The sequence below is a fragment of the Triturus cristatus genome, chromosome 1_1, assembly GCF_964204655.1.
Source record: "Triturus cristatus chromosome 1_1, aTriCri1.1, whole genome shotgun sequence".
In the NCBI taxonomy this organism is placed as follows: Eukaryota; Metazoa; Chordata; class Amphibia; order Caudata; family Salamandridae; genus Triturus; species Triturus cristatus.
In genome coordinates this window covers 1,049,239,228-1,049,261,794 of record NC_140579.1, presented here as the reverse complement: position 1 = coordinate 1,049,261,794, position 22,567 = coordinate 1,049,239,228, and the positions used below count along the sequence as shown (strand labels likewise).

Sequence of the window (22,567 nt, the reverse complement as noted above, 5' to 3'; positions counted from 1 at the left end):
GATAGAATTTTTAAGCCCGCTCCATACTCTGAATTTCGAGAGATGTTAACACTTGTATATGGGCCCGTGTGAGGCTGTGGGAGTTGGCCAAGAAAGTCCCCCCCATTCTCTGATGGCTCTACAAATAGGGGAGGGCTGTCAGTCATTAAATGGATAGGAGCAATATTTGTACTGGTCACGATTTTATTGGGGTCGTGAGTGCAAGCCTGGGGCAGATCTGTATGCTGGGGAGGCCACTGTTCTGTGGTAAAAGCTGCCCTTGAGCAATCATGATTGAGATAAGCCTTGGTCTGTCCCGAGAGAATTTCCTGTCTTCCTGCCTGATTGTAAACCTGGCCATGGGATCGGGTGTTTTTAGTAGCCTCTTCCGGGGGTTGCAGTCAATCGACAAGATCAAGGATGCTGAACCTATTGTGACATTGGATAGGGGGGCATGGGTCATAATAGGGGGCTACTCTTATCCCAGGGGGGCCCCTACACCTTTCCCTCGAGGCCCCGATTTGGTCCACAAAACCTAAATCAAGGTTGGATGCTTTGCTAGGGTAAAAGAAGGAGAGGGGGAGAGATTGGATACCGTCCGCGGAACTAACTCATCCTCCATCCCCCAAAAACGAGGTCACCCCTTTGTCCCTAAAGGTTATTATAATACAGTCACCCCTTATATTTTTCACACTCCTGCCCACCCACTCCACTCTGCGAACCATTATGATTTCCCCGTCAAGATGGGGTGGCAGAGGTCTGTTGACACGGAGCCAATACATGACTTTGTTCTTCAAAGCCATGAATGGTTCAGTTTTGTCAGCGTGTAGTTCGGGGACACCAGTTAGAACCACTACGTGAGGGCTACACTCAGGGGGGAGATCGGGTCTTGGAAGTTTTGTTTTAGGACATAGAGATTGATTAAGGCTACTGTCAGGGATAGGCGCTGGTATGTATAATCGAGAAGAGTTCCTAACCACCCTAACATCAGTAGGGGCCTGGGAAGTTTGGGAGGGAAGGGTAGGGACAACAGTTCTCTCACTGTTTTGCATTTGATCCCCGTCGGGAACTGTTATAATACAAGGTGGTGTTAGCTCTTTTTCTCGAGCGACCAGCAAGGGGACCTGTTGTGGGGGTGTGGGTTGACAGAGACCCTTCTTGGGTTGGGGAGCCGACTCGCTGCGGTTTGAGTCCGCAGCGATGAAAAGTACCCTTAATTTTTCTTCAACAGTGGCTAATCGATTGACTAGTGGTGATAGGCTCCTTGACATTAGAAGCTCCATCTTTTCCCAGAATGCATCATAGATTAAACATTTAGAGCATTGAAGAGTCTCTTTCAAAGTGAGTTCAGGTAGGATAGGTGGTATAATGTCCAATCCCGGTGTTGAAGGTGACCTTCCCTGCACGGGTAAATCACTATGACCAGTGTTCGGATTAGGGAGGTTTTTAGGCTTCTTGTTATTGTTGTGTCTCGTCGGGCCTCCCTTGCGCTTCTTACCCTTCGAGGGGTTAGTTCTTGAGCCCTTACTCCTCACAGACTGCTCCGATTTTGACCTAGTAGTAACAGTGTTCATGAAAATTGGAGCTGGTGGCAATAGGTCACTCCTTTGTGCAGATGTCTCATTTAGCCCTGGATCGTTTGGCCTTAATGCCACAAAAGGCCGTTGCGATACTACTGCAACGGGAGGTGCCACTATGTGAGAAGCCCCTTGTGATTCTGTTAGCCTCTTAGCCGGAGAGCGAGCTGTCATAATACTACCTAAAGAGGAACGTTTCTCTAGTAGTGGCTCTAGCGATAGACGGCGTTCAGTGGCGGCAATTTCATATGCCAGGACATTACTGGCACAGGTTATAAAGTTCCCCAAAGTCTCGGCCATACTGCCACCTTTGCTCATCGCCATGTACTAGTCGATGCCTAGTGATTAGCTCTGACCGCTCAGGCAGCGACAATGGGTGTGGAGGTTGCAGTATAATTACAACTCTTACCGCAATATCGTTGTTGCTCCCTCGATTTCAGGATGACGACCCAAGCACAGTAGAGGTGAAAGGGGGGGGGGCCCGGCCCGGCCTCCGCCGGTCTCGAACGGGCCCGCCCTTGGCCCGGGCTTTGCCCGGCGCGTCCCGCGCGCGTCCCGCGAAGCGGGCCCCTTTCCGATTTGTAGGCGCCTCCTGGCGCTGTCACTGTGGCGTCAGGTCGACGCGCCGCCGCTGGGGCTGCCGGGAGTTGTAGTCCCGGGGCGTCGACGCGAGGGGTGAGGCTTCCTGGTGCAGGCGCTGGTGGTATGCACCCCCTGGATTCCTGGCGGTGGCGGCGTTAGCGAGGACACGGTCGCGGCAGGTGAGTGGCAGGTAAATGGCTGGTTCCCCTGCCATATCAAATAAAGCAAAGACCCTAGCCAATTCAGCCCCCCACCCCCCCGCCCGGACTCAGATACCGTACAGTCACTCACCTCAGGTCCTCCCTCCATCCCCCGCGGAACAACCCACTCACACCAGCCCGCACACACCACCCCCAGCCGCCACTACCGGTCCCTCCCCTCCCCAACCCCAACCTTCCCCCCCCACCCCCCCTCCCTCTCCCAGGAACACCCCAACTAGGACCCCACCGAAGACAAAAAAGAAGGAGAGAAAAAGCCAAAAGCCAGCAACCCCAAACCCCGGACCACTGTGGTTATCCCCCAAGTCCATGGAGCGGGGTCCCCGATCTCACCCCTCCAGTGAACAGGCCCAGGGTGTCTCCCCACAGAGTACATCAAGTCCCAGTGGTACCTGAAAGGAGGGTGGCCCTCCGGCGTCAAGCAAGCAGAGGCCTCCCAAGGGGCTAGGCAGCCGAAGAAGAGTCCTGCAAGGCAGCCTCCGTCACAGTCGCCACCGAAGCAACCGCAGCACCACGCTCCTGTACGCTGGCCTCAGGGTCCGGCCGACCCGAAGCGGAAGGGCGCCCCACACTCTGCCAGGAGGAGGAGCATCGACGTCGCCCCGCCGAAGAGCCCCCAGCCCCCAGCTGGGGGGACCCGTCATCCAGTCCCAGGAGATCCTTGGCAGCCTGCAGAGAGCGGACCTGAACCAGCCTGTTCCGCCACCGGAAAATAAGCCGGAACGGGTGGCCCCACGAGTAGGAGACATTCTGGTCCCGCAAGAAGGATGTCACGAGACGAAAGCCACGTCGCTTCTGTAGCGTCGACGCCGCCAGATCCTGAAACAGCTGGGGATGGTGGTCCCGGTACAACAGCGATGGAATCCCACGCGCCTTCCGAAGAATGCGCTCTTTAAGCTGGTATTCATGGACGCAGACCAGGATGTCGGGGGGAGGAGCCCCCGTCCTTCTCGGCAACCACACGCGATGTACCCTGTCCATCCGGACTTCGCGGGTATCGTCCTCTCCCAAGATCTGCAAGAACAGGCCCTCCACATAGCCCCGCAGGTCCCCAGCCTCTCCATCCCACGGCACCGCTCGAATGCGAATATTGTTCCGTCGGGACCTGTTTTCTAAGTCCTCCGCGTGGGCCTGGAGGTCCAGGTTCTGCTCCGTGAGCCGAAGAACATCCTGTTGGAGTTGATGGACGTCGCCGGCGAGTCCCAAGTCATGCTCTTCCAGGGTTGCCACCCTCTCCCCAATACCATCCACATCCCGGCGCACCTCCCGGAGGTCAGAAGCCAGCTGGGAGCGGAGGCTGGTGATATCCTCCTTGATGGCGTTGAATAGCTCCAGCATAAAGGCCTTGGTGACAGGTGCTTCATCATCATTTTGCCTGGGAGGGGCACTAGTGCCAGGCGGCGTCGAAGGGGTGGCACCCCACTGCGGACCGTCCCTACCAGGCCTGCCCCCCCCGGGTCTTGTTGGACATCTTGTTCAGTTCAAGGATAGCTCGGCGTAACACGCTGCCAGGCCACACGTCTCCACCACCGGTGCGGCCCCCACCGCGCGTCCGAACAATCAGGAATAGCCGGTCTCCAGGCAGGCCCCTCTTCCCAGTCCGTGCCAATTGTGGGGAATGGGCAGATACAGGCAGGCGCTCACCAGGTCGGGGGGTCCAGCTATGGGGCAGCGCACCCCGCTGCAGGACGGTTCCACACACGCCTCTGCCCTCTCAGGCCTCTTCCGCCCTCTCCTCAGCCGGGGTCACACACCCAGCTCGCCTGGTTCAGGGGGGAGCCCTCCGCTCCATGGCTCCCCCGGCAGTCCGAGCAGGCCGAAGTAGGCCTCACACAGCTCGGGGGCAAGGGAAGTACAGCCCCCCGAGCACCCACACGGTGCGGCAGCTGGCCACTGCTCTGCTTCCACCCCGTCAGTCCAGCCACGTCTCAGCGGGGTCCCGCCTACAAGACTGCAGGCCCCCCGGCACCACCACGGGCGGAGCATGCTCCCAGCTCCTACGCCCCAGGCCTCCACAAGTGCCCCCCAGTCGTGTCCTCCAAGGGCCGTAGCGCCTCCAAGGTCGCAGTTGCTCACCGCCTCTCAGGAGCCCGGAGGCGTCCGAGCGTCACCCCGCACGTCGCGTCACCTGGGTGGCCCGGTGAACTCGGCCTCCAGCTCCTCAGCGCTCCGGTCCGGGGACCCCCGCCGGCCCTGCCCCTCTGCCCGAGCGGGGGCTAAAAGCTCCCAAGCGGCCACTGCCGAGTCCTCCCGCAGGTCAGGGGTGTGCGGACCACACACACCGGACGTCCCCGCAACGCCGCCTCCACCGACTCATGCTCCGCCCCCGATGGGAGGCCGGGCTCCACAGCTCCAGCCCCGTCTCTCAAGATAGTCCCCGGCTTCTCCGCCAGCCACGCCGCAGGCCGCAGGCAGGACGGGGCAGCAAGCACCACGGCGGGGGCCGCCGGCGACTCCAAACTCCTTCCGCTGCCGCAGGGGACCAAGCGACACACCAGGCAGGTCTCAGGGGTCCTCGGGAGGCCGCTATGACAAAGCTATGCAGAACTGGTGCCAGAGGGACCGGAGAAAGCGTCCTACTCCGCCGCCATCTTGACTCCGCCCCTATATATTTATTTTACATAGTTTAACTTTAACTTTCAAGTTTCACGGGGGAGCACCAAGCAGTGAGCACTTCTTTAAACTGCTCCACTGGTGTTCATGCATTCTCTCCCATTAGTTTTCTACGATGCTGGTAGGTGGGGCAACGCCCCCTACGTCCCTTAACACCAGCCGCCACTGGCCAGGTGTTTGGTCAGCTCAGCCATGCATTAGCCGAAAGTGTTTGATATGTAAATGTACAACAAACGTCCCGTAAAATATGATAAAATCTTCTTTGACATTTGAATCTTTGACATTAATATGCATCATTACAGCACTGCGCTGGCGAGTACGTAATAAAGTGATAGTTTTTAAACAAGAATCATTAGTGAATTAAGAGGCAAGACAATTGTCATGTAAACCTGTTGATGGCCCAGATTATTATAGTACAACATTATAGTTTATTAACTCAAGTACAATAGGTTTTTGTACCACTACTATTCTGCACTCACATATTTGAAAGTATCCGCAATAATGAAGGAGGTTTGGTGAAATAAAATATTTGCCTTAGATCACACAATTTAAACGGGAAAGCTGAGATTTATCCAGGTTTTCTGATTTTGCTTTGTACCACTAAATGGGTATATATTTGTCTTTCCTTATGTTAAGTTTTTATTTGTAAATCTTTGGGCATTTTTTTGCAGTTTTTATATAACGCAAACTCAACCCAAAGGTATGGGGGCGCTTTATATGAGCACCAGTTACATTACACAAGGGCACCTTCATTTTTATAGGCATGGGGAGATTAAGTGATTTGCCCAGATCACCGGATGTTGAGCTGAAACTCAGACTTGGTTCCCCAGGTCCAAAGTCGGCAGCTCAGGCCGTAATGCCACATCCTGGGTAGAAGGGAAGTGGTAGCCAGAAGCAACATGGAAGGTCGGATCGTTATGGGCGCGAGGTTCCAACAGGACCTCGAGCTGAGCAAGCGCCAGGCTATAGGCTTAAGCCTGGCTCGAGCTTTCAGTGGCTTGCCCACCTTAATATGACACATCACGTATCCAGTGACATCACCAAGACCACAGACAATTTTCCCTTTTTGTCTGTTTGCTGACAGTGATAGTCAAGCCGCACTCTATGTGTAATCACTACAGGAACATCAAGGTGTTAATATTAATATTGCAGCCTCCAAATACAATCAGGGGCAAAGGGCCAGATGCATCAAAGGGTTTTTCCCATTCTGTGTCTATGGGAAACTGTGTTCATGCATAGGGCCCAAAGAGTGTATGTACTGCGAGTTAATGCAATTGGTGAAGCGTTTATGTTTGCATCTGCACTGATGACAGAATGACTTAAGCGGTTGCCTCACGCATCACATTACCATTGACATCATCGTTGGTGTATTTGAAGGTGCAAACGAATGTTGTTTTCCATATCTGTTTGTTGACACGCAATATGCTCACTCAGGTCTGCTCTAGGATGGGGTCAGGGGGACCTGGCATATGTCATGGCGTTTCTTCGCCATCTGTTCTATGCATGGATGTCTAGTTGCTAACAATCCACACATGCAATTACCTTTAAAGTAGCGACGGCTTCAGTGATACCAATCGTGACGTGGTATACAAAGTCACCAGTGTTGTCATTTATCATGTTATTAATGACCTTATGTGTGAAGTCACGATCAGTGATTATTGGGGACACTCTGATTGTACCTTACCACAACTGGTGAATTTCAGTGGGTTTCTATCAAGAAAAGTTTTTCTTTTTCCTGCAAAGTTCCACAACATTTCAGTTTCCCCCCGACCAAAGTTTACAGCTCTCTCTCCAGCTTTGCAATGTTTTTCTCTGCATAGAAGAATAATTTTACACTTCAGACGGTTATTCTCACTTTAATTGAACACAGCCAAACTGCAGAATATATGCAGAACTTTTTTTCTGCAGCTTTATCTTTTGAAGAACTTTTCCTCGCTCAGCCATTTTTATCAGCACTAAATACTGGTATATATACAATTCAGGCTGTTCAAAGTCAGACATTTCACAGGGATGTGACACAGCGAAGCAAAAAACAAACAACTTTAGGAAGTTGTGCAGTTTTGGATAGACCTCGACTAAGACTGCAAAAAAATGTTGGCAACGTCACTCATCTCATTTGCAACCGTACTATCCCTTCAACTCAACGTTTCAAAGGATTAAATATGGAACCAGAAACCCCCTTAATGAAGTTTTGTTGTTGAACGAGCACACATGAAAAGATCCCCTGGCACAAACCATATATGCAGAAGCACAAAGTATAATTTGTTATGAACTACCATTGTTAAGGGAAGGGAGGAGCATCATGACACGCGTCTCCCCCGAGTCATGGTCAGTGGCATTCGAGAAGTTCTGAACTAAATGTTCATGTTCTCAAATATTATGATCTCAGATATCTATATTTGTTTGCATGGTTATATTTGAAAAGCATTTCCATGCGTTCATATTAAACTACAACTGATATCAGGCAGGTTGGGCCGAGACATACCTTCTTATCATGTGTGGGATAAATCTGTCCAGTAGTTTTTGCGAGGGAGATCAGTGGTGGTGAAACAATTTTCAGAGTGGGGGTGGTTGCATCTATGTCACATCACTGAACTCGTAGGGATTTTGAAAAATCCCCATGCCACACTAGGAACAAGTGTAGCAAATGAGGCAAAACCATTCATCCGGAGAGTGACAAAGTAGCAGGAAGGGCATTTGGAGCAAACGGTCACAAATCTAGTACTAAAGCATGGTTCGCAGGAACATTGCCATTTACAGATATATCATTTCCATTGAAATGGCCACAAAATTCGGACTGACATGCAGTATTACTGATAAAACTAGAGCACAACAAATGTATGGATATCATTTCAGCAACATTTATCATTTAAACATCACCCAAGTAAAGTGTCATGAATGTTTTGATCCTATTAAAATAGTTGTGTTCATCACACTTCAGAATTAAAAAAAAAATGTGCTTCATTTGTGCTTTCCATATTGTATATTTTGAAATATTTGTACAATTCATTTACAGGTGTTAAAATGCTGTTGTGTGCTAGGAAAAACTGGCATCCTACAGCCTTCCCTTTCATGCTCCCTGTACCCAGCAAGATTGTCAGTTCACTTTACCCCTCAGTATGAATCATCTAACTTTGCCATCAAAGAAAGAAAAATAAATATCAATCTCCATGTTAAAAAACATAAGCAGGAATTTGTCAGAAGACATAGCCTGACATTTGACCTTTGTCTCTGAAGATGGAAACAAAATCTAAAGGCGTCTTTATTGCTCATTCCCCTCCTGAACTCCAGCATGGTTATTTTGGGGATGTGGCAAGCTTCATAGTGCCTATTAGGGAAATGGAAATTTTGGGACCTCACACATTATTTATTAGTGAACATTTCACGCATATTTCTGAAGCATCGCCGGAGTTATTATTCTAGAAAAGAACACTTTACCTAAATAAGTTCATGTCAAGTTCACTCGTCCCTTCACTAGATAAATATCTGGAGAAGGCTCTCAGAAGATGAGGACAAAACTCCCAGGATTAAATGAACACATCGAATGGGTTATCTTCACCATGGCCCTTAGGACCAAAGAGATTTTCCCATTTTGAGGGCACATAAAGAGGAGGGTGACAGGCAACTGGAGAAGCACATGGAAGCTGGAGGTTCTGTTTTCTAGAAAGGGAGGTACAATAATGGCTGAGTCCGTTTACAAAGTTGATGGTATTTTGATTGTGACATCCCATAGGTGTCCCCCACCCAAGAACAGGGTTATCTACCCTGGGTGTATTGTCTGAAGGAGGTACTCAATATGGGGCACCAAGAAAAGAATAATGCAAGCCTGAGCTAGGTACATACCTATGTTTCTTTCCACTGTAGGATGGAGAATGAGCAACTGAGAAAGGAAAGCGGGGTAAAAATCCTGTCCCTGGAATTGAGCCCGGAATCCGACACTGAGGAGCAAGCTCAGGAGAGTGAGGCCCAAGAACAACTTTGTAACATGTGAGTGAAGCGTCTGAGGTATTGATGCAGGTATGTGATGTGAGTGAAGTTTTTAATCTCCAAATGCGACTTTGAGAAGCAATAGGAGGGAGTGTAAGGCCCTGCTGATGCTAAGTGATACATTAAAAAGGTAAAAAGGGGCATGAGGACCTCTGATGGAGCTACGTGAGACATTAAAAGTTGAGTGTGAGGTCCTGATGGAGCTACATGAGACATTAAAAGATGAGTGTGAGATCATGATGGAGAGGCATGAAATGGAATATGAAGGTCTTGATGTACCTAAGTGAGACATTAAAGATGAGTGCGAGGTCCTGATGGATCTAAATGAGGCATTAAAGATGAGTGTGAGGTGGTCCTGATAGAGCTAACTGAGACATTAAAGGGTAATGGAGGTAAGTGAGGCCTTAAAGTGGGGAGTATAAGACTCCAGTGGAGATAGGAGACACATTAAAAAAGGGCATGAGATTCTGAGGGAACTAAGTGAAGCAAAGAAGGGTGTGATGTCCTACTGCAGCTTAGTGGAGACATTTAAGAGAGGTGTGCGGACCTGATGGAGCTACATGTGCCATTGTAGAGGGGTGTGAGGTCCTGATGCAGCCTCCTGAAAAGTGAAATGCCTTCATCAGTTGATGGATGAGTGAGGAGTGTAATGCAGTGATTCAGGTTTGAAAAATTAGAGAGATGCCCTGATGCAGATGCATTGTGAATCAGGAATGAGATGTCTTGATGCAGGTATGAGTTGTGAGTGAGGAGTATGGATTCCTGGTGCACATATAAGAATTGATTGAGGAGTGAGATATCCTGATGGAGGTGCAAGCCATGAATGAGAAATGTGAGTGAGTGAGGAGGTTCTGGTGCAGCTGCGAGATCCTGGCGAAGCTGTGAGATTTGAGTGAGGGATCTGAAGCCAGGCTGTGAGACTTGAGTGAGATTGAATTTCCTGGTGCAACTGGGAAGTGCAAGTGAGAATCGAAGCCGAGCTGGACTGTCCTTCTTGAGTCCTGGACCAAAACTGCTTTGTATGTGGTTGTTTACTCTCTATGGTGGCACAGTGATCAAAAGAAAATGAGACACTGAAGTGCAGGGCAGAATAATTACCAGTGGCTGAAACTGATGAAAGCTTTCCACCCATTACTTATTTGCTTCTCCATGATTACGAATATTCTGCAGAAGTGTACATTCCAGGAACTGTCTATGAGATGCCATGATTGTGCTAGAGTTTGTCAAATATTAGATGTCTCTGCTCTCAGGATAGGGAATTGCCTATGTCCAGGGCTCCTAATGACAGTATGAGTACAAACCACCACAGTGTAGCTAAACAAACATGCTACAAACCTCGATTTACCAGGCCGAATCCTATTTGGTTAGAGCAGGCTGAAGTCCGCTATGCTTGGCCTATAGGTGAGAGTGGACAATAATGGATGTGAGAGGTTCACAAGGGATTGACCAGGTCGAGCTCTATTATTTAGTGCACAATTCAATAAAGTATTTGCACATCTAAGTTGAACTTAAGTGAGGAAATAGCTCAGTGTATGAGTTTTAGGGTGAGCACCTCCTTTCAGATCACCACGTTCACTGTTACATGTCCTGGACTTTTGTTTGATAGACTCCGGCATTTAGGTGTTGTAATCTTTCTTCCATTGCACTGATTAGACTAAAACACCTGAAATCATTGATGTGTAATTGAAAAGTTCCGGACGGTGTCTTTAATGTCCTGGAGTAAAGTAGCCGCCCTAATGAGTGTAAACCACCTCTTGCATTCACATGTGACTATACACTTGTTAATAGATTTGTCCTCCCACAATATTACACCACCAAGGTGTAATATTACAGGTGTATAAATTTGCTCCCCTTGCAGCGTTGTAGATGTTCCAAGGAAGGGTTACCTGAATGTGTAGGTAAACACCCACTGACTTGGCAGTCACTAACTTTCATCAGGCACATTTGCGAAGGTGAAGGATAGCTTAAGGAACGTGGTGAGGAGGGTAGAAGGGGATAAAAAGCCACTGGAATAACAAGGTTAGCCCCCAAACATTGGCATACGGTTAACACTGTGAAGCACACAATGACGTGTTCTGTGCTTTTTCACTCAACGACTAGATACTCTGGCCGAGGGGACAGGAGAAGAGTAGAAACAGACTGTCCTCTGAGGGGTGGGATTTGGATTAAAGATTACGAGCCTGCTTCAAAGTTTGTGAGATCAAATTCTTCCTCGCTAATGTGACAGATATCCTGTCCACCGTGTTACATGTGCATTATAACTTAGGGCACTGGTAATGTGGTGGATGTCATATTTGTGAAGGAATATCCCGTCCTCTCAACTCTATGTCAAGTGCTAAATCTGGACATTTAGGTTTTTGTTTGCGTGTTTCATCTGGAAAGTAAATGGTGTGACATAATATGCCATTAAGAGACATATGTAATACTTGATTTGAGGCTGAATTAGGAATAAGAGGACTCACTGTAGAGTGATTACTTCGGGAAACTGTTCTAGTAGAGGAGCTGCAATGTTGATAAAAGATCCAGAAAGTCTAAATTCTAGCTCAAGTCTGAAAAAGGGGTGATGCAGGTTCTAGTCAAACTGTATAAGGCAGACCACCAAAGCTCGGCATCCTCTATGTATGCACCCACCTTGGGTGACCCATCGATGGAAATGTAATTGCAAAATGAATTATCAGTGTAACAGACATTTTACAATTTATCTGTGAAATTCAAACCTAACTTCAAGCTTCAAACAAGAGTTTGGGACAAAAAATAACAAGCATTGGCAATGCATGTTCATATTGCACACCAAGTTCCACTAATTATCAGTTTCATAATCTGCACCTGCCAACAAACAGACAAACAAATGCAGCCAACTATGGCATTGTCATGCCTTTGGTTGGAGTTTTGAAAAACTAAAATCATAATTTCCTGATGCAGGGTGCAGTATCTAAGTCTGTTATTAGAGGTCCCTCAAGTCAGACGCAAGTCTTCTCTGCAGCAGGTTGAAGGACATTAGGCCATTACTAGAGGTCCCTTGAGTCAGACACAAGTCCTTGCTGTAAGCAGGCTTCAGTACTTTAGACTGTTACCAGATGTGCCAAATTAATATACTAGAGAATTATGAACAGAGCATGTGTTTTTCAATGTCTCTTTTTGTTGACAGTGGAAAGAAACAGTGGCAAAAATCCACTGTGCTTTTGTTTTGAACATGGTATATGATGGACAGGGTGTGGCTTAGATTTATAAAACTGTAGTTTCACCTTCACAAGCTGAAATATTTTTGCTTGTTTTCTGTGTCCTATGTTCCTGAACAACCAGTCACAGAGGGTGCAGATGGGTGGCTATATTTTTAGAGAAGAGGAGCTTTCTTGTGGGGTCCATCAGGGATCTACATTGTCACCTCTGTTGTTTAATATCTATCTGTGTCCTCTGATTGCTGCACTAGCATAGTTGGATTGCCAACCGTTTAACTATGCAGACGATACCCAACTGGTTTTACGGATTGAGAGTTCATTGCAGTCGCAGTTGAACATGCAGAATATGCTTAGGTTCACTGTGAACTGGAGGACAGCAAACTCACTGAAAATGAATCTAAATAACACTGAGGTGCTTGCCATTACCTTGAAGGGAAATCCATGGATAGATGGTTTTTGACCCCAAGAGTTAGGTCTTGTCCCTGAATCTGTGCTAGTAGTGAAAAGTCTTGGTATCAAGCTGGATAGTAATATGTCGATGGCTAAGCAGATGGCGACAGTGGTTGGCAACTGCCAGGCCTCCTTAGGCAGCTCCGTAAATTGGTTCCTAATTCTTTCTTTTATCAACTATGCGTACAGTGGTGGCTGCAGTGATCATGTCACGGATGGACTATGGCAATGCCCTGTACATAGGCCTCCCTAATAAGCTGCTGGGGAAGCTTCAAGTGGGTATGTATGATATCGCAAGACTATTGTTTAAGCTACCAAGATGGGCGCATGCCATGCCACTGCTGCAACCATTGCATTGGTTGCCAGTCAAACAGAGGGCAACGTTTAAGGGCCTATGTATTGCACACAAGACTCTGTATGGCACAGTACCAGCCTATATTGAGGATCGGCTGAGGCACTATGTGCCTGGATGGCTTCTCCGCTCCTTAGAGGCATTTTGTTTGACCTGCCCTCACTTTAATAAATCTACCTTGGGCGGTCGGGCTTTTTCAGTTCTGACACCACAGTTCTGGAATGGATTACCGGAAAGTTTGAGGAGAGAAACCGCTCTCCTCCCCTTTCGAAAGAGACTGAAAACCTTCCTATTTGTACAGGCTTTTAGAAGAGATTGACTTTATGATTATATCGATATCTGCTGCAATATGGTATCATAACCCCTTAGATAAGCGCTAAGAGACCTGTGGTATTTGTGTGCTATATAAGTGTTATTGATATAACATAAAATATTTAAAAATACCCATAATGGGTTATGATGGTAAGTCATTATCAAGACTCCAAGAGCGATGACCGTGTGTTCTGGAAGAAGTCACCTTGTAGGTATCAACAGTCACTTGTATGTACAAACTACCTGTTTTCTATATCTAGAGTGGCGCCTTAGTTACTCGGTAGAAAATATTGCAAAGTGTGCCACAACAGCTATCAGCATGTACAACCATAAAGCAGGTGAAGGCTTGCGAATGGTGATAGAAATGGAAAGAAAATGAGGAAATTATAGAGCGGTAGCAATGATGGAGAAGGTCTGAACAGCAAATAGGCTAGACGGCTAGGCATGAATGAAGCACCCAGAAGGGGAGCAGGAATATGGGCGAGCAAGTGAGCAGGAGAGGCAGGAGGGTGGCAATGAGGGATGAAGATGGCAGCAAGGGAGATAGAATGTAAAGGAGGAAATAGGGCTACTTGAAATCCATCACCGAAACTGAATGGGATCATTAATGGGGCAATTCAACTTTCCATGAAATGCCATGAGCCTGATGGACACCCATTCCAAGCTATGGAAACCATGACAAATAAATGAAAACCATTCGCAGAAGGTGGTTGGTCCAAGCCCACTATCTCCCTATAACTCTCATACTACATTTTGTAAGTAGCCATGGCATGCAGTCACCCAAAAAGCTAAACTGTCAGTAGCAAGTCCTAAAAACATAAGCAGAGATGGATTCTATGGCCCAGAGTTACTATGTGTTGTGCAAGCGCTCATGTGGTACTGTGCAATTTTGTGCTGCACCTGCAGGCCCTTTGATAAGTAAATCAATGCATTTGGGCAAAGTTTGAGTTGCTTTGCCCACATGAGCGGGTGTGTAAAATGTTAGTATATAACCCCTTCTGATTTAGAATTAAACCTTGATTGGTATCTGGAAGGGGCAACAGTAATTGGTTTTGGAGTACTTCTTTTTTTCTAATGTGCATCAATACAGCCCCGGTATTAACTTAATGTTGGATTCTCGTGAATTCCATAGAAATGTGGAAAGCTACACAAAAACCAATAATCATATCTCACGATGTAATGCAGGATGCCATATTTGAGACAGGAGCTTAAAAAATATGTAAAAAGACATGAATACTTAACAGATTTTTAGGTCGATCCTAGAGTCAGCGCGCCAGCGCTGCTCTGGTGAAGATATGCTGTAGTTCAGTATGTGAGGTAAGCCCCGCCCACTCCCCAGCCCATATTTTTCATTGGCTTGTGTCTTTCTCGTTCGTTCGGAAATGTTGTCTGCTGATTGATTATGAGGCTTGTTAGTCCCTCCATATTTCAGCCATGTCGTCATTTGTACCCTCCCATGGCTACTGGCCCCTTTACTTTGAGTGTTACACAGGAAGTGTTATGTAGACTGTGAGCACTATTTTCCTTAATGAGGTTCTCCTACTGCCTTCTCTACTCCCCGGTCCATGCTTTCTCACCCCCTCCCTCCACCCGCACTCCCGTTGTCCGTGCCTTCTCACCCTTCTCCCTCCTCCCCGCCACACTCCCGTTGTCCATGTCTTCTCCCTCCTCCCCCCGCCCACACTCCCGTTGTCCTTGCATCCCCCCTTCCGTTGTCCGTGATGCAATGCAATAGGTCTTGCGTAAATGCGAGTCATATTGCATTGCAAATGCTTGTTAGTGAAGGTTGTAAGTGAGACTATCTTAGAAACATTGACTGACATTAATATTGTGTCCCAAATATTGTTTACGCATATATTGTCCCCATGGGTGTAGCTTTCATATTATTAACTCCAATTCAGTTTTGTAAATTATATTTAAGACACTATATTTGGGGAACATTAGATGTATCAGACGATAATCTCACTACAAAATTCCAGTACCACAATTTATTGAATGATGTAGAGATTATTAAATAAATGGGCAATATATTCTGGTGTTATTCAGTTCAATAGGGGACGGCTATTATTGCAGAGAAGCTATGGAATGTTATGTAATCAGAAGTATAATGTAATTTGCGATTAGTAAACAGTTAGACCCCTTGCAGTGGCCATAGAGCAGACAGGGACTACTGGTGCCTGTCCTTCTACAGCTCTGCAGAATGGGCCAAATACAACCCTTTCCACATTTGACTCTGAGGGTAGTGAGGGTGATAAGTCACAGACTTCTCTGGGAGGTAGTGTGGGAGGGAAGGGAAAGAGTTTTGAACTCAGAACTCAACAATCAACCAGCAGATGCAATAAAGCAATGTCTAGCCCAGTGCTTATCTTTATGAAAAGAAAGTGATTTTTAATCTTAGGCAAAACTAAATACCATGCAATTGAATATTTAGGACAAGAGGGTAACAGAATACTGCATTCTATCAATGAGACACATTCACCCTGCCTTTGCTAGCAATAATCCTTCTCCCTGCTAAGGATTAGATTTAGATGCAGTTATTTTAAACATTTTCAAATTTTTTAATATGTTTCCCAGTTAAATAATTTATTGTTTTCTTAGTCTTAATTCTACAGTCTCAGTGGACATGGAGGGCCACCACGCACCCTTGTGTCTTTTGGCCTGTGAGCAGAAAAATGCCCCACTATTTACCTGCATGTTTCTTTTGGCAGTCCTATGCAAGTAATGGATGTGGTCCCACCCTTCTCCTTAATAGCAAGGGGCCTTCGCTGAATGGCTGTGGCAGTGACTTCTCTGGAAGGCATGGCCAGAAGGCTCTAGGTAGGTAAGTCTTCATATGGCTGGCCAGCCCGTGGTGGCAGCCTTCTTGGGCAGCTGTGGGCCATACTCCAGGACAAATCACCTTGCATTGATGACTTTAGGCATTGGCAGCTTTTAGACAGATTGGCCTCTCCACTGATGCAGTCTCTTTACTCCTCATTGGCTGCAGATGTATTTGAGGATGGCACCCGTGGCTATCTGTCGGGTGACATGTTTCAACCACAACAAACTGTGCTGAGAGACCCGAGGGTCTCCCCAAAACACGGGTCTCTCCTAGTGCACTCTGCTTACATCATCAGCTTCCTCTGGAGTGCCTGCCCCACCCTGGGGACACATAGCCTCTCCTCCTGGACAGCCTCAACTCCTGCAGGTATAGGCACACTCCTTCCCTGTCTGAGCAGGGAGGCAGGCTTTTATTCACTTCATTCAGACCCTCGGCTCCTCCAACAAGAAGTGCTCCCTTCAGGTGATGTCTCCTTACTGCTGGGAGACTGGCTGTGAGGCAAAAACAGCCTTGGCTACATAGCAGCTCTTGCAGCACTCTGCGAAGCACTCTCTTCCCTGATCAAGAAGAACTTGGGACTAGAATAAAGTGATGTGGTTTGGATCCTACCTTTATACACATTTTCCAGACAGGGGATGTTGATCCACCATCTCAAACGTTTGGTTTCGGGTTGTTCATCTTAAGTTGCTCTCCATTCACAATTTTTGTTTAAAGTGATATTTCTCATGGAGGTATCACTGGTGCGGGCTCCAAGCAGAAGCATCCTCAAAAGGAGCACACTGAAGCAAGGGTTTTCAGCACCTGGTTGTCATTACCTTTCTGAAGCAACAAATAGAGAATCTTCCTGAACTTAAACAACAGAAACTGCAGTCCCATCTTTTACCCCTACCATCTACCAAATTAATGTACCCAGGAAGAACAAATCATCAGCTCTTTGCTAACAGAGGGCCTGAATGTGACATACAGTACTCTCTGTCCAGGTGGCGGAGGATGTTACCTCCGCCACCCTGAGGGACTATCAGCCATGAATTTAAAGATGGCTGTTAGCCCTTCTATCCACAAATATCAGCTTGCCATTTTCTGTAAATTCACCCAATGAATCCCCAAATATCACCCTGTCATTTTCATACAGTACTCTTGTTTACTACTACTCCTACATGGGCAAATACTGCATCACATGATATGGCAGTAACATATGCCTACGTTCATAGTCACATGCCAATACTCCCTTCCCCCTCTAAGTGAGATACATTTGCCAATGATCACACAATTGGTCCACGGAAAGGATTTGGTGCCCATTGTGTCCCCCTCTAGCTTATTGCCCTAAGTGCTATACTTCACACAAACCCAACCACATTTCATGTGGTGGACTGACAGTGCACGACTCAATGAGAGTTTGCAGTAACTTAGGGTATTTTAGGATATGTTACTTATTTATTTTTTGATTCTCTCTAAGAGACACCACATGCAAGTCTTCCTCGTATGTATTGCTTCCCTTTGTCTGCTTTCTTTATGCCACGTGTCCTGGTTGTTCATTCCCTCAATGTCCAGGCTTTCGGGACTTGTGCTGGGGGATTCTTACCTTTAATAAAACTGGATAATTGTTTCCTGTCTCTTCTTGTCTGTGGGATATGGCTCACCCTTAAAGGGTTCTTTTGTACCAAGGTGTTGAGGAGTGGCGGCAGCAAGCTGATAAAGGGGGTTCACTGCATGTTGTGGGGCTCCTCTGAAAAAAAGCAGATGTGTCCCTCTATGTAGATCACCATGTGCTTGTCATCCGTGAACTACCTGCTCAACAGCTTCCCAGTCACTGATTTGGTGCCATTCAAAGTATCCTTCACACTGTGGCATATCTCATAAGGTTTAAAGAAATTCGATCAGATCATCACAAGATTGAAGGAATGGCATTGACTTTGCTTGCAGGCTCAAAAAATCTTCAGGACCAGCAGAAATTACAACACAACATATCTGGCCAAGGAACTAACCACCTCAGGTTTCAGACATTACCAGGCTTGAGAGGAAAAGGCAGGAGGAACAGTTGGGGAAGGCAGATCTTCTCCATTTAAGCACCTGGAAACAACAACCACATAAACATTAGGACTGTAAACAATTCATAAAGAAAATGAATACACATCTTTTCAAAGAACATTGCTCCCACACACAAGTCCGACGTGTTGTCTACGTCTCCATTTATTTCCACCTAAGTTCACACTAGACAAGTAGTGTCCTATACATATATTTATCAGCATTTTAGAAAGTTTAGGGATTGTGACTAGATTGGAATGTTTTGTTTTGTCAGAACTTGGGTAAAGGGTAATGCTCGTCAGTAACAGGGGCCAACAACATCTTAAAACCATATGACTATTTCAAGCAAAAACACAAAATATTAGAAGTGTTGAACCTGCTGAAGAGCGACTTGTTTTCGGTATGTATTTCTCTTGTGGAAAATAGCAAAATATTTCCCAAGAAAGTACTTGTTCACCTCTCTCCACATAGGGTTGTCCATGTCTTTTTCTTTAGCTTTGTTTTATTTGTTCCTTAATTGCACCTCCCTGGAGCTCGTTCTTCCTAGTGCTGTGAAGTTTTTGTCAGTTTTGGTTCAACATGTCAGTGGAATCTTGAGAATGAACTACTTTGTTGTATATGCAGCTGAGGGCCAATCCTGATACCCGATAACTCTACATCGATTGGAATTTGAGAATGTGAGGTGGCCCAACTGGCTTTAAGCTCTGATGATATAGTGGTGTTTTCCAGGTTCACTACCTAAACCATACCTGTCATTAAACTAAGAATGCATGAACTTGGTATAATTTTGGGGTGCAAAGTAAATACTTTCTTAAGGACAGGAAGGTTCTCAGGGGATTAATGGTAGATCTTCTGGAAACATAAAAGAGCTTAAAAATCCATGAAGAAGCTTAGGTTTTCCAAAGAGAGATGAGCAAGGACTTTACTGGGATTACCGCTTAATGACAGGGCTGCAGCTTCAAAATAGATTCTGATCTTATTTAGTGATAGGGCAGATCGAACGAAATATGTACTTAGATACTTGGTTATTGTCCAAGTTGGCACAGCTTACTGTCAATGCCAAGCCTTTCATGCGACTGTCTTTTTATTATTGTGATGTAAGCTGCTGGGCTTACTTTGTTAGATGTGGTCACTAGCAATTCCATGGGGCCCTTTGAACTTCCTAATCAGTCAATGAGAAATGAATATAAATAATTCTATAGTGCAAAAAAGTAACCTAACAGACCAGTGGTGTTGTTCACCTCTGTCAGTCAAGAGGTGTTCCCATTTAGAGTAAGTGAGTCCTTTGTTTTAAGGAAAAAACGTCTGGCACTATCCAAGAGAGAAAGGATGTGTCCTTTCAACACGTGAAAATGTTGACACTGCCCCTAAGGAATAGGGAATGACCATGGAAATCTTTGTTTCAGTTCCAATTTCCTTGTGTAGGTATGACATTCTGGTGGGAGTGCAATGGCGGAGCAGGTGGGGGAAGCAGCGAGGAGTGAGAGGGACAATGGAGCAATGGAGACATTTGAGGCAGGACCAGGGGAGGCCTAAAAAACAAAAAATAATAAAAAAGCCAGAGTGGGATGAGGAAAGCAATGGAAAAGCTTGAGGAGAGAGATGAGGGCGCTACACAGATCATGCTAGTTTAGGGGGAGGAAAGCAGCACACAAGAGAGGGAGCTGGAAAACACATCAACTCTCATGGATTGCTGAAAGAAAAATGTAGTTCCCTAAATGTGAACAGTAAATCAAATGGAGGGTATAAAGGGTATGCTTCAGGGGAGGGACAGATAGAAGAAGGGGCGGGACAATTACAGGATTGACAAGGAAAGATACCAAACAAAAAGCAAGCAAATAAGACTGACAACAAAGACAAGTAGTGGTAGGAAATGGGTTGACCCAACCCAATGTAAAGTTTTGATATAGTCCACAATAGGCTAAACACTGTCTGATAGGCGAGACCTAAAAATGAAGGATCAGTCAGGAAAAGGGCCGCAGGATGGCTTACCTGTTCACACAGTGTGGTAGGGGCTTTCGTCACTATAAACACAGCACATACAGAATGGCTTCTTTCTTAGCGACACAGACTCTGAGCCAGCTGTTTGTTTACCGTCAGTGTCTCAATGTCAAGACACTTCAAAAGTCTGTTAATGTAGTCAGTCAGATAATGTGACAAACCTGAGTGTCATCTACATGGATTGACTCCTCAGTCTGCATGGATTGAATCCTGCATGGATTAAACAACGGGATGAAGTAGGAGCTAGGCAACTGACAACAGCAGTGGCTGCGTCTCTGAGCTTTTCTGACAGACAGATAAGAAATGATTAGAGACGGTAATTCATCATTTGCAAAATTAGATTTTTAGGCAATATTAGGCATGGGAGAAAATCCAGTTTAGTGACTCAAGCTGCCCAATTTACTGGGCAACCGGTCGCAGCTCAGCACTCTGTGGTTCTTGGCAAATCCAGTAGGATCAAGGCTCCCCTTGGAGACACTGTATTGCACACCAACTATGACACAACACTCCACCAATAGTTCCCACATATACTATGGGTCCTATTCCCCTCAACAAGTACCACCAAGGTAAAGAGTTACATAAAGCTTTAATGTCATAAAAATCCCATATAAGTTCCCACAGTTACATCATATCACAATCGAGCATATCAAAATTTCATGTCTCAATTTAGCAGTACCATATCACATCAAGTTAAAAAAATACAATTTACTGCTTAGACCTCGACCCCCCTAATACGGCTCAACAAACAATTCAAAAATATACAATCAAAGGATTGAAAAATACACAAATCAAATGGGAGCACCATAAGGACAGTACTACTGTATCTGTTCTATATGCTGATCTGTTATCTCTATCAGACACGAGTCCTGATGAAGTAGATGTTCTTCATCTGTGGTCTCTCGTTGCAAACGGATTCAGCGTAAGAAATACGTAGACGCGTTTCGGTGGATTAGGAAAGAATTCAACCACTCTCTTCAGGACAATGAAATTAGGTATGTCTCCCTCAACATAGTAATAATTTATTCAATATCTACAAAGAAACATACATGTAACACAAAATCAAAACCAACAAAAGAATATCACAATATACAAAGACTTCATCTATAATCCGCCTGAGTGGTACTTAAAAACTGATATACCCCCTATTCCTCTCACTAACAACGAGGGCCAGGCCTAGATCTATAGTTAATGTGGAACCTTCCCGCTAGGGTTTGTGTGTTTTGAAGGACTTTCCAGGCGGGACCCAAGCCTTCCTGGAAGGGCCCCCGGGATGTAAACTGGGACCCACTCCTCTCTCTCACATTCATTCTACTCCATCTGGGTAGGGGCACCCCTTATCCCCTCACTCACCACATAATCCCGCAGAAATAATATGATATTATGTTTCCAAACTGGATTTCTTCACACCTGGGAACTCCACGACATACGGAGGTGTAGCCTTCCGTTGATTCTGAGATTTACACCTATAAGAAAACATAATGCATCTGTCTATTCCTAGTCACTGACCCCAGATACTCCACCACATAGAGTTGCTTACATACTTATAAAGCTAACTCTAGTCAAAAACGATTAAAATGCCTCCTCCATACAGTTGTGTCCATGGGGAGCCAGACATGTCGGACTCACCAATCCCATTTTTGAGTTCAGGTGGCAACCCATTACATAAACCCTTTAATCCTAAGAAGTACAATTCATAGTTGAATACATTTGGGTGTGAGATCTGCACCCCACGGCGAGCCCTAATGATCATATCAACTATCCTCATATGCGTCACATCCTCATTACAATGCCCCAAATGAGGTTGGAGTAGAGAATCATAGAGTGGGGTATCTTGTAGTGTCATAGAGTGTACTAGAGTGAAGTGTTGTAAAGTACAGTGGTGCATGGTATATTGGTGCACAGTGCACTGGTTTTAAGTAAAGTGGTGTAGATTTCTCTGGCATGGAGTGCAGTGACGTAGAGTAGAAAGGTGCAGAGTAGATTGCAGTGGTGTAGAGTGCAATGGTGTAGAGTAGAGTTGCATAGAGTGTAGTGGCTTAGAGTAGATTGTTTCAGAGTCGAGCGAAATGGCATGGGTTGGAGTGGTGCACAGTAGAATGCAAAGGTGTAGAGTGCAGTGGCATAGAGTAGAGTGCAGTGGATAGCAGTGGTGCAAAAGAGTTTAGAGTGGCGTAGAGTGTAGTGGCATCGAGTAGAGTGCATTGTGCAGAGTGCAGTAGAGTGGTGCAGAGTAGAGTTCAGTGGTGTTGATTTCAGTGGCAGAGAGCGCATTGGCAGAGAGTACAGTGGTGCAGAGAACGCTGGTGCTGTGGTGAAGAGTGCAGTGGTGCATAGTAGAGTGGGGTAGAGTGAAGTGGCATAGAGTGGTGCAAAGTAGAGTAGAGAGTCATAGAGTGAAGTGGTGTAGAGTGTAGTGTCAGAATGCAGTGGTGCACAGTAGATTTGAGTGCTGTAGAGTGTAATGGCGTAGA

The 22,567-nt window shown here is 46.2% G+C and overlaps 1 long non-coding RNA gene across 1 annotated transcript in view; it reads left to right on the top strand.

The window, feature by feature from the left end:
* LOC146871503 (uncharacterized) overlaps positions 1-22,567 on the top strand; it is a 67,903-nt gene that overhangs the window by 17,056 nt on the left and 28,280 nt on the right. Inside the window, exon 2 of the long non-coding RNA XR_014981006.1 lies at positions 8,834-8,986. This is a non-coding gene — a long non-coding RNA (uncharacterized LOC146871503). The remainder of the gene's footprint in view (positions 1-8,833; positions 8,987-22,567) is intronic.